This window comes from Melospiza melodia, chromosome 2, assembly GCF_035770615.1.
Source record: "Melospiza melodia melodia isolate bMelMel2 chromosome 2, bMelMel2.pri, whole genome shotgun sequence".
NCBI classification, from domain to species: Eukaryota; Metazoa; Chordata; class Aves; order Passeriformes; family Passerellidae; genus Melospiza; species Melospiza melodia.
This window is the reverse complement of record NC_086195.1, coordinates 28,539,113-28,554,207: the sequence shown is the minus strand read 5'-3', so window position 1 is coordinate 28,554,207 and position 15,095 is coordinate 28,539,113. Positions and strand designations below refer to the sequence as shown.

At 40.6% G+C, this 15,095-nt stretch overlaps 1 long non-coding RNA gene across 1 annotated transcript; it reads right to left on the bottom strand.

The window, feature by feature from the left end:
* Window positions 1-289: 289 nt before the first annotated feature.
* On the bottom strand, window positions 290-14,025 carry LOC134415098 (uncharacterized). Its single transcript, XR_010026936.1, has 3 exons — window positions 13,846-14,025; window positions 3,370-3,440; window positions 290-365 (listed from the first exon to the last, which is right to left on the bottom strand). It is a non-coding gene; the product is annotated as an uncharacterized LOC134415098 (long non-coding RNA).
* Window positions 14,026-15,095: the final 1,070 nt, after the last annotated feature.

Below are 15,095 nucleotides of genomic sequence, written 5' to 3'. Positions count from 1 at the left end.
TTTCCAAAGGATGCTAAGGGACTTACATAATTATGTATCCTGCTTAGTTTGTATTTAAAATAATTAATCCTAAAATTTAGGAGCCATACAAATAAAACTGACATCCCAAGGAGCTAGACAGTTAAAATCTTTACAAAGTGTTGAGCCTGTGCCTCTCTATTGCCTGTTCCACTCAAGGTCTCCTTTGGTAGTCATTAGATCTACTACTCACATGTGAAGAGATGTGCAAGACATATGTTAGTTGTCTCTTAACTTTCTTTCATGGATTCAAGAAAAGCAGAAAATGTAAGTCTGATACCAAAAATGAGAGGCTCACAGCTGAGACTCCAGGTAGGTCCATGATATCTTCTCATTTCTACATCCAGCTGTAGATGAACAATGGAATTCATTAGGGTTTTCTAGATAAGCTGCATGTTAGATATAAGCTCTGGCTGAACCAACAACCATCTCTTACTGTTCATGCACAAACCACAGAGTCCAAAGCTGCTGCTGTTACCAGCTTCAATAATGGTGTAAACTAATTTTAAGAACCATATTCTAAATGAAGATGTGCAAACAATCTAAATTAAGATCAGCAAACAACTAGGAGATGCTGGAGGGCAGAAGGAGATAAGGATTTATGTGGGAAGGTGGTACTTGCTGATTCCAGTCATGAGAGCTGCCTGGAGGCACAGGTCAGGAGCCTTCTGTGCCTTGTGCACCGGCCAGTTGGTGCAAGGACCATGAGTGACTGCCAGTGCCAAAAAATGTATTTCTTGAACTAGGTTGATGTGGTGGGTTGAATCTTGCATGGATACCAGGTGCCCATTAAAGCTGCTCTATCACTCCCCTCCTCAGCTGGGCAGGAGAGAGAAATACAGCAAAAGGTACAGGCTTGCCATAGGGTTTGCCTGCTTTGGGCATCCACCCACTCTGGCATGGCCTGCTCTATGGGCTGCAGGGGAATATCTGCTCCACCATGGACCTTCATGGGCTGCAGGGGCACAACCTGCCTCACCATGGTCTGCATAGAAACCTCTGCTCTGGTGCCTGGAGCACCTCCTGCCCTTCCTTCTCCACGGACCTTTGTGTCTCAGAGATGTTTCTCTCACATATTCTCACTCTGCTTTTCTCTGGCTGCAATTTGCTTCTGCACAATAATTTTTTCCCTTTCTTACACATGTTGTAACAGAGTCATTACTATTACCACTGATGGTGATGCCTCAGGTTTTAGCTTTTATATTTTTCAGATTCTGTACTGCTTTAGTGTGTAGTTCTGAGCTTCATATTAAGGGATGGTAAGCTCTTTTCACAGAGTAAGTAGACAAAACAATTCCTTCTCTAACCAGGGACCCAAGGACAACTGATCCAAATTTCAAGCCCAAGAGCACAAACAACATTAGACTGAAGTGAGAAAAACAAGAAAGATGGGACTTCATGGGCTGGAGCTGTAATTGGACAATTAGTTCCAATATGCTAATGAATCAGAACTTATAAAAGTGTGAGACCCCAGGACCAGTTGTCCATTTTGTGACCATTTTGGGCTCACCTGGGCTGTAGCCCTGGCTGGGCTCTTGTGTTGCCGAAGGTCTCCTAATAAATACCTACTTTATTCTTTAGCTTCATCTAGTCTCTGTTCTAGGTCAGCCTTCACAAGGCATCAATAGGCTCAGCCTTGACCCATGGCAGGTCCATTCTGGGGGCATGTGGTTTTGAGTCCATCAGACATGGGGGAGGCTTCTGGCAGCTTCTCAGAGAAGCCCCACGTGTAGCCCCCTGCTACTAAACCCTTGCCATGCAAACCCAATACAATTGAGTTCCTGCCACAAGAAAGAGAAAAGCAGCCAGGGCAGCAGTGGTGAGTGCAGCCATGTGCAGGGCAGAGACCCCAGGAACAAAGCACAGCAAAGTAGCAAGAGAGTTCCCAGCCTCAGGAACCCAAAGGCCCCTGGCTTCCTATGGAAAATGATAGCCTGTGACAAACGCCTGTGGCTAGCAGCAATTTCATCAAATACAGTAGCATGGGAAAAGAAAACTTAAAATAAAGCATGGCTTTAAAAAGAAATGAAACCCATAGCTTAATTTTTGTTCATTTACCAGACCAGAATATTAAAGGCTTGAAAATGTTTGGAGATTACCAAGTATTTGTAAAACAGTTCATGGCTCCTAAAACAGTGATCAATATTAATTGAGATTATGAATTTTAGGATGTCTAAGTGTCTTTCCTTTCTTTCTCTAATGTTCTTCTGCCAGTGCATTTTGGTCATGTAGTGAGGAAATAGAAATTGCATAATCGGGATTACTAAACCAAGCCCAGAGTACAAATAGCAAATAATCTGAAAAAAAATTAAGCAAACCATATATACACACCATACAAAAATGACTAATGAATGCCACATACATCTGGAAGAAATTAGAGCTAATTGGAAATAGTGAACAAACTAAGCGAGGCCAGCTTTATAGTCACTATTATTTGTGGTGGCTAGAACTAGCAATAGTCAAAAGATACATCCATATTTGTATGCTCCGTTTTTTAGCTGTCACTGCAACTCTACATAATTAATTCTATCACATCCCCCATCATCCAGACATATTGCCTAATATGTAAAAATAAATTGCTACATTTCTTCTCATCTCTATCCTATCCAAAGCACAGATATCTCCTGTATGCAGCTTATTATTAAAACTTTGAGGAAGGCAAAAGTTAATAACTGGTTTTTCCATAGGAAAATATTTTATGCTATGAAGGTATTTATTATCTGAAGTCAGACAGGCTGCAAAGTCTGCTGATGAGAAATAACCCCTCTGCCATATTCAACTGTTTTGACAGCTGTTAAATACAAGTGATGACACAGTGGAAATACCTGGTCTGAAACAAGATAAGATGAATACCTCACATTAAATACTTTCTCGTATGCCTGGTTTTGCATGTATTAGCACCAATAGCAGAACAGCACTTGATACAGATGAAGGGAGAATTGGACTTGTAACCTTTAGTGACTCAGATGTGATTTCATAGCTCAAGCTATAACAGTCCCATCTGTACTTGCTTATTTTGCAATAAACAATGGATCTTTTATATTCTAATTAGCATGGGATCCACAGCCTGGGCCACATGCTGGCCGTTCAAGCCTAGGACAGGGAATGAATGAAGGAAACACTTTTGCTGAATAGGGAGGCTCACTAAAAGACATCCCAAAACCCCAGCCAAATCCCCAGCAGGCCAAACACAGTCATCTTCCAACCTTTCCTGCCTCCCAGTCCAAAGCCACTCTGTTTCTCCCAATATCTTTTCTTATTGAGCAGCTAAGTCACGGAACTGGGTCAAGGAGACAGGTCTGAGGTTCCATCTCATGAGTGAAAATCCCTGTGCTCAGCAGTGAGACTCACCCAGCATGACAACAGCTCTCCAGCATTCCTCCAGAATTTCCTCAAGGACACAGCAGACTGGGGAAAAATGCCTTGAATGAAAAAAAAATCTCAGTGCACAGACTTATGCTTGGAAAGATATTAATACATCAATAATATGACAGAAAAGGCAACAGGCAACCAGACTGGAATTTCTTTGTAGGTAGCTTGCCAATAGTCTACACAATAGCTTTCATGGAGTGAATACTGAAATGTTGAAAATAAGTTTGTTTTCAAAGGCCAGTAGAAAGCCCCTAAGAGAGAATAAGCATAAAGACTACTTTACTGTTCTAATGTATTTGCTGTGTAGCATTTTATAGGCAGGTGAAGAATTCTGTTCTCAGATAAACCAATCATGTATTTGCAGCCCACTAAACTAAAGCTGAGATTTTTGTACTGTGTGGATTTCCTTAAGTCTAGTTTCCAGACTTGGCTAGCAGAATGAATTCTTTTCCTTTGATACATACCATCAATATCTCATGAATATTATAACGTGTCCAAGCCCAAGCAACTGCAGAGTCAAGTACTTGCAAGCAGGTGATTACAGTGCAGAGCTACGACGGGATTTGTCTCTCAAAATGCAGTCATGGGATGCCAGTGCACTAAGATGAAGCCACGCTTAAAACCAAAGCATTTCACACAGCTACTTACAGAGCAGGGCAGTGACTTTTCTGATTCTAGAAGCTACCATAACTATTTAAAAACCATGGAAATTCAGTCCACAAAAGTGAAGCAAGTGAAGAAGCAACAGAAAATTACACTAAGTGTTTCAATAAAAACACCACTGGTTTTCAGCTGTTCTCATTTACACATTCTAGATTTACATACACTATAGTGGGATTTCTCTACAGAGCTGACAGCTCCAATGGCAGCACAGATTCAAAAGAATATTATGCAACCGTAAAAGGAATTTCTCAACCTTTCTCAGTGTGAAAAGTACCAGTGTTAGATCAACAGCAAAGCACACTAACTTTTCTATTAGAAAACCTTTTAGGATAGGGTAGGAGAAAGAGCTCCAAATCAGTGCATTGCATCTGCATGGCAGATCTGTATTAAACACCTACTGGGTGGTGGGAGGGAATGTTATCTATTTCACCATCCTTGAATCTCAAGGAATAAATGGAAGAGTAATTTTTCTGCCCTACCTCACAAAGACAAGTAGAAGCTCAGTCTCTGTGCCTGTTCTCTCCTTCTTCATGCAATCTGGAGCAATGAGCCTTTCCTTGCAGCCCCCTAATTCAAACCCTGGACAAGGGTAATCACATTTCACACTTCATGGTTTAAACTGATCATCATATGGATTAGGAAAGAAACTGTATCTTACTGCATATGAAACGATCACACATGTTCATAGCTCTGTAAGTGGTTTGTTTGCTGTAGATTCAAAAATTGGGTATTTGCCCCAGAGGAAGATATAGATGCTGGACATGCATATATTCTTGCTGCTTTACTTTTCTAGCTCTGTGTCTCTGTGTTTCTAAAACTTGTCCAGAGCAGAAATTAAGACAAGTTTCCTTGCTCTGAGCTGAGCATACCTTTTAGATATTCAACACATTGCACTTTCACATAGCAATAATGACTTGCTAGGAAATTCCCTTGCTCTGCTAGTTAGAATACACTGGAAGAATGGCTTTGATCATCTTCAGATGGATTCAGTCCTCAGGGCAGATTTATAATTTCAGATTAAGATTTTATTTATAGTATCCATAAAGACCTTTAGTCATTTTGGGCTGTTTTGATTTCAGAGGGTTTTGGTTGGCACAAAAAGGCACATATTTTGCATTTTAAAGCTCTTTTAGAAAAATAAAAACTTTATAAAGGTGGGGTTTTTTTTGTTGATTTTTTTGTTTGTTTGGGGGTTTTTGTTTGTTTGCTTTTGGTTTTTTGGGTTTTTTTTGCGTAGTGCACCTCCAGTCTGCCTGCCCAGGTGACTGTCCTTTACAGCTCTGAGAAACCAAGCTGAGGACCTTAGCAATTTCCACAATTTTAGTAGGGAATATAAAAGCAGTTTCCAGGGCCTGAATCCCCATTCAAGACATGTTGTACCTTCAGCAGCAAAGCCCTCTGAAATAGGGCAGATGATAGGAGTAACTTTTTCCAGTTTCTCCCCATTAACCAAAAATCAAGCAGAATATGGCATGAACATTCATCAGAGGTAGAAAGCAGGAGGGCAGAGAAACGGGAAAAGAAAAATGGGCTTTTGGCCCATTTCAAACAGCTCTGGATTCTTCAGTGCTTTGTTTTATCAGCTCTCGAGCAACAGAGCTGCCATTCCTTCAGAGACCATGTCCAACGGGAGTCACTTGGCTTCATACCCTGCATCTTTGCCCCTTATAACTCACTCCCTCCCCAACAACTATTGTTCATATCATCTCACTTTGGAAACTCCAAAGACTTTCTTTTCATCATCCGCTTTCCAAATAAATGGGCTCTTTCAGCTATCTTTCCCATGGCTGGAGTTTTTTCTCTTTAGGAAGGCTGCACATACATTTCACACAATAGGTGCCATCTCCATGACACCATGTGCTGCACAAGGAAGAGCCACAAGTTTGTCACATAAATCCTACCATGTAATCAATTTCTGTGCCAACATTTCTGGGTCACAGCAAGCAGTAATGCTCTGGGGAGCTTTTCATAACCAAATGACTTCAGCTTGCTCTGAATAATCTACTCTGACAATGGTTATTGTTTATGCTTGGAGTGCCAATCAACACTGCAGCCCCATTGATGCCAGATAAATAGGCAGGTAAACACAGCCTCTGCCTGAAAGGACTGGCTGCATAGTTTATGTCAACAAGCAGGCAGAGCAGAGTCTGAGTTCAGGAGTTAGAAGCATGAGGTTGAAGAAAGGCAGAAGCAAACACTGGCCAAAAAGTTAGACCACCACAGGTTAAGGGTTCCTCCCTTCCCCACCACCTCCCAGCATGATCAGAAGCACAAGACCAAGCAAGACCTTAAATTCACATCACACAGTCATGTTCCCAGGCAGAACCAGCTGAGTACACACCACCCCTGATAGATGTCACCTACATGGTTTGAACAAAGAATCTGCAACTTGCCTATTCCAGCCACTGTTACTTTCAGCAAAGCCATCTTAATGCCTGTTTTGGCCACCATGGACCAGAGAACAGAGCATTGCTTTTGTCTTTGCAAACAACTCATTTGGTTTCTTTCAGCCTTGCTTTCCTTGCAACCCATGTCTTTCTCTTCCCTGTATAGGGCCCCAGTTTTTCTTCTTTTCTTTTCAAGTCTCTCCAGCTGAGTTTTAGAGGGAGCAGGATCCCTTTGCATGTATTATCACTTCTGTCAGTTTAACCTTGTGGAATAACTGACAATATATATTACTGATAAATATAAATATATTACTGAGAAAAAAATACTATATATATAATCTCACTGACATTTTAAGATCTTTTCCTGCAGAACTGCTATCCATTCATTTGTTTCCCACCTTGTGACCAACTGAACAATTATTGCTTGTTACAGTGAAGAAATTCACATTTGTCTTCCCTGGCCTACATAATCTGTTTTCAAATATTTTTTTCAATTTCTTTCAGTTACTTTGTACAGAAACTCACGGCCTAGAAATCCCGAGCCCCACTTCCAGCCCAAATATTACTTTATCAAACATATTGAATCATGAGTCACTGTTATATCATCCAAGGAACACTGTTCTATCATCCATTTAAGAAAAATGCTGACTTCAGACCTCTCTGATGAATATTTTCATTTGGATGATGATCCCAGCTAGTACTTGAAGAGCACTTCTCTGATCTGTTGTTTGATTAGACTGTAGTTCCCTAGACTTATCAAGCAAGATATTTAGATAGAACAGAACATTTGATTAACAAAGGATACATCCACATTTGGTTGTATCATTTAAAGACTGATGTAAACTACTATCATGTTGAAAAAGGACAATCAAAGGCCTTTTTCCAGCAGAATTCTGACAGAAAACTTGCAGATTAAAACGACTTCGGCAAGAATGAATTTACCAAGCAGAAGAGGAGGTGACAAGTATCCCATGTTCCCTCTCAGAAGACACAGCTGCCTTTTGCTCTATCTTCCAAATGCTGATCTCCTAACATCTCTTCCCGAAGCCTCTCTGCAGCAAATGGGGTTAATTGTTGCTCATCTATTTCCACCAATGCCTTGAAAGACAGGTCCCAAGATGCTCTTCATAGGATTATAGAATGGTTTGAATTGAAAAGAATTTTTAAAGATCATATAGTTCCAGCTCCTCTGCCATCAGCAGGGACACCCTTCAGTGGACAAGGTTGTTCAAACCCATCCAACCCGGCCTTTAACCCTGTCAATGATGAGGCATCAACAACATTTTGGGGGAACCTCACCACCCTCATCATAATGGTCATTCTTCAAGAGGACCACAGAGGTTTGATTTGCTGATTGTAGTTCATCATACAAAATTCCTTTTTTCCCTCCAGTTTAAAGAATTTTGGCTCACAGCCAAAATTAACTGCAGACCAAGGAGTGTTCACAAGGACCAAGCCCTCCTCGCAAGCAGTCACTGCTCCTTGGCACACAAGATCCTGCTCCCCTCCCCACATGCATAGCCAGGCCATGTCTGGTGTTTGTGCTGGGTGGATCAAAAACATTTTTGCTTGCTGCACCCTGCAAAAGGCAGAATGTAAGAATTGTATTCACAAGTGTAAAGGCTTAAGGTCGGACCAGTTTCAACAAAACCAGGATCCAAAAAGAACATAAAAAGAATAAGAAAGGAACAGTACCAAAAATACAGTGCAGCTCAAGTTGAAAAACATCAGCTGATAGTGTCCATGATCAACATGGTCTGCACATGCTTAGTTTTATTTCTCATTTCATTCCAAGGGAAATATAATAGCACTATGAAACCAGAGTTCTAAGAGGTCTGGATCTAGAAGTATTATTTGATGCGCACAAAACATTCCCTCACCTGAGTCCTACAGAAACTCAAAATCTCCAGATTTCCAGAACCACTAAGTTAAAGTCTTTTGCAGCAATTTTCTGTTTTAGTGTTCACAGTTGTACTATTTTCTTCCACAGCCAAGCATGGCTTTACAGGAACTATTTCTTGTTGACTCTAATAGCATCATTCCTCATAAACACTAGTTGGTGTTTGAGGACCAAAGTAAGCATGGTCCTCATTGATTTGCATGACAAAACAATTATCTTTGACTGCAAAAGGCATTTAAAGCTGGAAATCTGGAGAGACTTGGTCATAACAAAAACTTCTAGAACCTTACAGGTTCAGAAAGATTTTAAAACTGCCTATACCCTAAGATTTTTTCTTTTGCTTGTAAACTTCAGTGTTTCATAAATCTTACAATTCTGCCAAAGCCAAATGTTTAACACTGTTACATATTACTCCATAAAATAATATGGTGAGTACATCACTGCCACAGTGTAGGAAATAGACAATAAAGCAGTAACTTGGTCTGAGAATCTTTAAAGAGAGCACAGCTTTTCCACAATGAGAAGTGTCAGCAGCCAAACTGCCATTTACACTGTACCATTGCTTCAGAAGGATTTCCTGCCATTGCTCAATATTCCTGTTCTGTCCATCATCAGGAATAGATGAGCTCTGTTTACTAAAGAACAGGCCTTATGCCATGTCAGTATTAGCCACAGTGTGGAATACCTGAAGTTCAGTTTTGTTGAGCAATGTCACATCCTGCCCTCACACAGTCTATAGGATACTTTGGAGCAGGTTTCTTCCCTGTAAGCACAAAGATGAGACTTAGACCAGCTGTAAGGAAGACTCTGTATCAACACCATGCTCATGACCCAGCACTCCACACTGCTGTCACACATCACCTGAAAGCAGCCATGGCCAACCCCCATGGCAAGAAAAATTCAGTGCTCTGAAACTGAGCCCTGCAATGTGATGCTTGAGAATCAACTTAGGCAGGACATTTAAACTGCACCTCTCCTTAGCAGGTCCAGTCAACAGCTCCACCATCTAGTAACAGGAAAGCAGTACCAGGAAAAATCTGCCAAAAATGTGTTACATTTTGCATCTGTGAAATGCAGCCTTATAGGAATCACACACTCTTTTGCACTATCTTTTTCTCTTTTTTTACATATTTGCACAACTTTTAAACACAGAGGTAGCATTTAATCTCTGCAATTTAATAGCCACTCCATGCTCAAAAACAACAATTCCCAGGCTGGGAATTTGCACATCTTGACTCCACATTTGTTGCTAGAGGCACAATTCTTCCCCCCATGCCATGCTGCTCATCGCTCAGACAACTGAGCAATCTCAGCTCTGTTTTTATAGTACTTTAGGTTTGTAATACCTTTGGGCTTGCATGCAAATGTCAGTGCCCATCACCATTGCTACACTCTACCATCTCCATTCTCCAACAAACAGGACTTTGCTGAGCACATCACTGTGTAACTATCCTACCAAAACTATTTCCATAAAAATGCTAGAAGAGTAGAGCCTAACCCACTACAAAGGTGGAACCTCTGCAACCACCCAAGGTGGCTTTCCCTGCCACAAGCGCTTATCTGCATGAAATTTCTGGGCTCTATGCAAGATTGTAATTACCTCTAAGTTGTCTCTGGGGAATAACAGTATCTTCCCCACCCTTTCACTGCATTTCATTGACAAAATTAATCACTTTGAATACCTTCCTCCCACTATCACACCTAAAGTTGGACAATAGATAAAAAGAGTTTTCAGGCAGAAAAAGACATGCAGATACAGTACCAGGTCTGATTAAACAGCTCTGCATCCTTAGAAATCATGTTATTTTTTTACTTGCATTAAACCCCTTTTTGCTTCTAGTTTAACCTTTTAAATTTCAGTGTTATATGACTCTTCAATACAGACTTTCCTATTTCTAGGTACAACATGAGAATCAGCACTTGATTCACGCTACTTTGCAATGCCATAACATGTTTAAAAATAAGTGTCCTAAAACAGTTCCTTTTACACAAAGCCTTATAAGCCATTCCTCCCAGTTTCAAAATTAAACTTACGTTTTGGATCATTGCAGTTCTGAGTCACATTTTCAAAATGTGGTACATGAAAAATATGCAACATTGGCTGCCACTGGCTATACACTGGTGCCAGTTTAAAGTATTTTTGCAAGACAGGAATAGACAGAGGAAAATAACTGTCCCAAACCCTACTGAAGAATATGTCCTTTCCCAGGCCCTGTGTTTCGCTCAGCTCATAATCATTTTCCAATCTGCTGGAAGCTAGTGGTTCTGCTGCCAGGGAGTCTCTACTGACTCCTTCTAAAGCAATGTATGCTGGTCAGGGACTTCTTTCCCCTCCTGCTTTGTCTCTCACACTTCATTTCCCCATCACAAACATACTTTTAATCTTTTCTTCTCATGGCTTTTCCATCTGACTGTGGCATCCTCCAGGACCAGTGCAGCACAACAGGAGACCTGCATCCATGTTTTCTTTCCTATGTGTCTGAGGACAATGAGCATATCAAGTATACAAAGAGGTGCCCACAAACGTGATGATTTTTAAGTTCCCTTGTGTTTCAGGATGCTCCTAAAAGGCAGTTTTATTCACACTTACATAGGTGGGGGGTTTGATCTTGTACAGCTTGTCAGGGCAGCACCACTTGGGCTTTTTCTTCCAAGAATCTAAAGCAAGTCAAGTTCAGATGTGATGTTGGGCTGCTTTTGTCTTCTCTGCCTGTTCCATGTGGTACAAAAAGCTCCTGAAAAAACACTATGACTGAAGAGGGGGTGTTATTTCAAGTGAAGAGGTTGGTAGCCTAAATGAAATAATTAAAGCACGAGTGTCCTGAAGGCTGTTTAGCAGTTAGATAGCTACTTGAATAAAATGCTTTATGGTGGATAAGCCAGTCAAATATCAGTTTTTGTTCCTGAAAATCATTGTGATGTTCAAGAGTAATTCAGTCTTAACAAGCAAAAAAGACTGAAAAATTCCCAATTCTAAGACCAATAAAAGTCTTTTAGATTCACATTTCTGATTTTAGTCAAGCAAAACCTTGTGGCAAACATTCTTTCTTCACTTTCAAATCCACCCTAAGATACCCAATGCAGTTGGGGTTTAATATACTCTTCAACAAACCAAATGAAACACACTGCTTTCTCAAAACACAGTTGATTAGGTATAGACATTTTGCTTTCACCAAAGAGAGAAAACAAATCACTCTTTTTTTCCTAAATAATTTTTTTCCAGGATCTACATTTTCATAGAAGGTGTTTTAGTTTAGATAAAACCACAATTTCTATTTTACAGAAGATCTTTTCATCTAAATTTTTCCCATCATGTTAAGCTATAATGCTGGAAAAACCTACTAAGGAAGTGCCTCATCCATGGCATCATCAGTTTCTTCCACAATGGATACCAGTGTTTGCTGGGAGCTGGAAGAACAGCAATTTCATCTGTAAGCTGTGTGTATGCTCTTGACAGACAGCTATTGCGTCTGCATCAACACAGCTGCTATTTGATAATACAAATCCCTCATTATTGTTTCCAAAGGAGAAGCATGCTTCCCTTCTTTCTTCTCATTTCCTTAAAAACAATTAATTTTTTTTTAGGAAAACTAAAATCAAAACCACTCCCTGATTCAAGAATTCAAGTCAATTATCCACAGTGTTATTTCATATTAACTATTCTGATGGCTTTCATATTCTACTTTACTGCAGAATAAAGGGGTTTTCATACATTGCACAAGATCTCATCCCCTAAGCTCACCCTGGAAGCCTATGAGGGGCTATTCCTCTGCATCCTGCTCTGGGCTAGGATGATCTGGAGGGCAACTACTGGGTCCCAACTCGGACATTCCCCTCGCAAGTGTCATGCTTTGGCTGGTGCCACCAACCACCATCAGCCATAGCCTCCAATTGCCTTAGGGAAATTGGAACTCTGCCCGTTCTTCCAAGAGGAAGCCGGAAGGGTAGACGAGGATATAAACACTTACTACCTTGTAATTAGCAATAACACAATTACACACAAAAAATGCTGGGTTTGAAGGGGCTACATGACTGCTTCAGAGAAACCCTTGTGCCAGAAGAGCTTACATCCCCAGCTCCAATGTATTGGGTTTATTCATATTTTAAATCAGAAAGCAAAGAAACTTTGGTGTTATAAAGGAGCACTGATAACACATCATTCAAACAACTTTCAACTTTGCACAGACACTTTAAACCATTCACCCATGAAACAACATGTCAAAGGCAGCTTCTCAGCATAGGTCAGATGCTAAATGGGAGGCACATTCCACCCCATAAACATTTAAACCACCAGTAATTAACTTATCAGAGGCCAGGAGAGCCCTTTGGTCTGCCAGTGCCTCCTCCAAGCAGACAGGCAGTGGGAGTGGGTTTGTTGGTATGCACCAGGCATTTCAGGCACGAATCCCAGCCTTGTCCCAGTGTACCCCAGAATATGGGCACAAAGCTCTTGTGCTGGCATGACCAGAAGGGGCACAGGCAGCAAGCAGTGAAAGCCTCACAAACCATCTCTGAGAACGTGGGTGGTGCTCGGAATCAAAACAGAGGCAGCTCGAACAGTGATAACATCAGTATTACAGAAATCTGATAACTGCCTGACTGAATCTTACTAAAAAGCCCACAGGAGCTACAGGAGTAGTTTCATTCCTGTAGCACATCTTACCTGAGCTAGAGGAATAGATTGGCTCTTGTGAAAAGTCACAAGCCTGCTGCATCCCCACTTTTGCAGAAGTACTTGGTTCCTTGACAGTCTCCAAGGGCATGAGAAAATTGACCTTATCAAAATCATATACCTTGTCCATAGAAAGGATGCAGAAGAAATAGTCAAATTCATTAGCCTTGGGTACATGCCATAGGGAGTAAAAACAAACCACCATTTTAAAGGAGACTTTGACTGTATTCAGCTCTTAGTCCTTCATTCACCCATTCTCCAGCTACCTCAGGACCTTAACCAGAGCAGACTGATCACACATTTTCAAATTACAAGTCATACAGCCAAGTGAAACCAGTCCTCAGCAGACACAGTCATCTTCTCCAAATATCAGCTCACTATCATGCAACAGTGAAGTAAAAACCTAGCACCAGCTATGAGGAAAAATTGCAGCAAAACTTCCATGGCAATATCCCTAATCCAGGTGTGGAGCCTGAGATGCCTCAGCATAATTTGAGATAATCCTGAACCACCTTCAACTCCAACCAAAGTCATTCACTCTTACAAATATTTAGATACAAATCTGAGCACCAAAAAGCAAGCAAACAAACAAATCAGTGGTTGGTTGTTATGTTTCCCTTGAACATGCACATACACTTGGGGTTTTTTTGGAGCTCTTTGCTCTCTGGCTTTCCAAACCATTTGCATGATAACTGAGAATGTCATTCACATAAAAAATAAAAGAAGTTTTGCAATGCTTCACATGTTCATAGGTTTTGCCAAGTCTTTAATCCACACAACACTTACGGGAACCAATAGTCCCCTCCATCCCACCACAAAGTACAAATACTCACAGGAAGTCTGAAAGCAACGTTCCTTAACTTGAAAATCCTTCTCTTTTCACAGAAAACATTTTGAACAGAGATAGCAAGAACAGTCCAAAGCAATGTCCCAGGAAGAGTTTTCATTTTCTCTGTGAAATTTTTATTTTTCAGTAAAATCCTTTTGTGCAAGGCTCTTCCTACATGAGCATTTCAACCAGCTATAGTGAAAACAATCCAGGCAGTAATATATAAACACATGAGGAGACTGTAGCAGGTTTAGAATTACTTTATGAAGAACAGATAGCAAGAGAGGGCTGTCCTGCTCCCAACATCCTCAAAGAGCATTTTAGGTAATTCATGTTTTCATCCCCTCACCTTGCGAAGCCACTAAGCTTGAAATGTAGTGTGCTCCTAATCAGAGTCCCAGTGGGACCTACCCTCTCTGCCTTTCCTCCATGATTCACCTCAAGTTGCACTTAATAGAAAAGTTAAACTTTCACTGGGTGTTTTTAAGCCTTTTTTTCCCCCATAAATTGGGTTGGGTTGGTATTGGTTTTGTGAACAGAGAATCATCTGTAAGGATTTTGGCCTGTAATAATTTCTGAAGAGCTAAAAAGTGCTCAACCAGTAAGAGGATCTAGATCATATTGTCCCATCAGCAGTGCTCAAGTAAGCAGTAGGAGCTGTTTAACTACTTACACCTTTTTCCTAACATCTGCCTTGGTCCTGATAGCTCCCTGACTGCCTGTGACTCTCCCTGTTGTTCCTGCAAGAGTTCTTCAACCTTTTAGATTTTGAAAATGCGGCTATATAGTTACTGCTTTATGCAACACATACTTTAATCAATACTTCTCCATTGCTGTCCACCTTATACTCTTCACCTCAGCCCAAGCATCAACAGGTTTCATGCCTAACAAATTCATCATTGTGAATAGGTAAATAAAACCTGCAGTCACCGGAGCTTTTGATCTGATACCACTCCTGTCCCAAGAGCTACATTTTATAGGGCATACCTCAAACATATCACTTGACCAATATCAGATACTAAGTCAATATTTATTCCCTAAAACTATGCGTATTATTTGGCCAGCTTGTTTTATCTACTTGTGTTTTTCAGAGTTCACAGGAAAGACTATTAAAAAAAGAGAAAAATTTTGCAAAAAACAAGAAAAGAAGATTTTTTATGAGTCTCAGCTCACAAAAAACCACTCAACTCTGATTTTCTGACCTGCTTGGTTTAATTTCAAGTTGTTTTAGACAACTGTAGCTGTCTTGTTCCC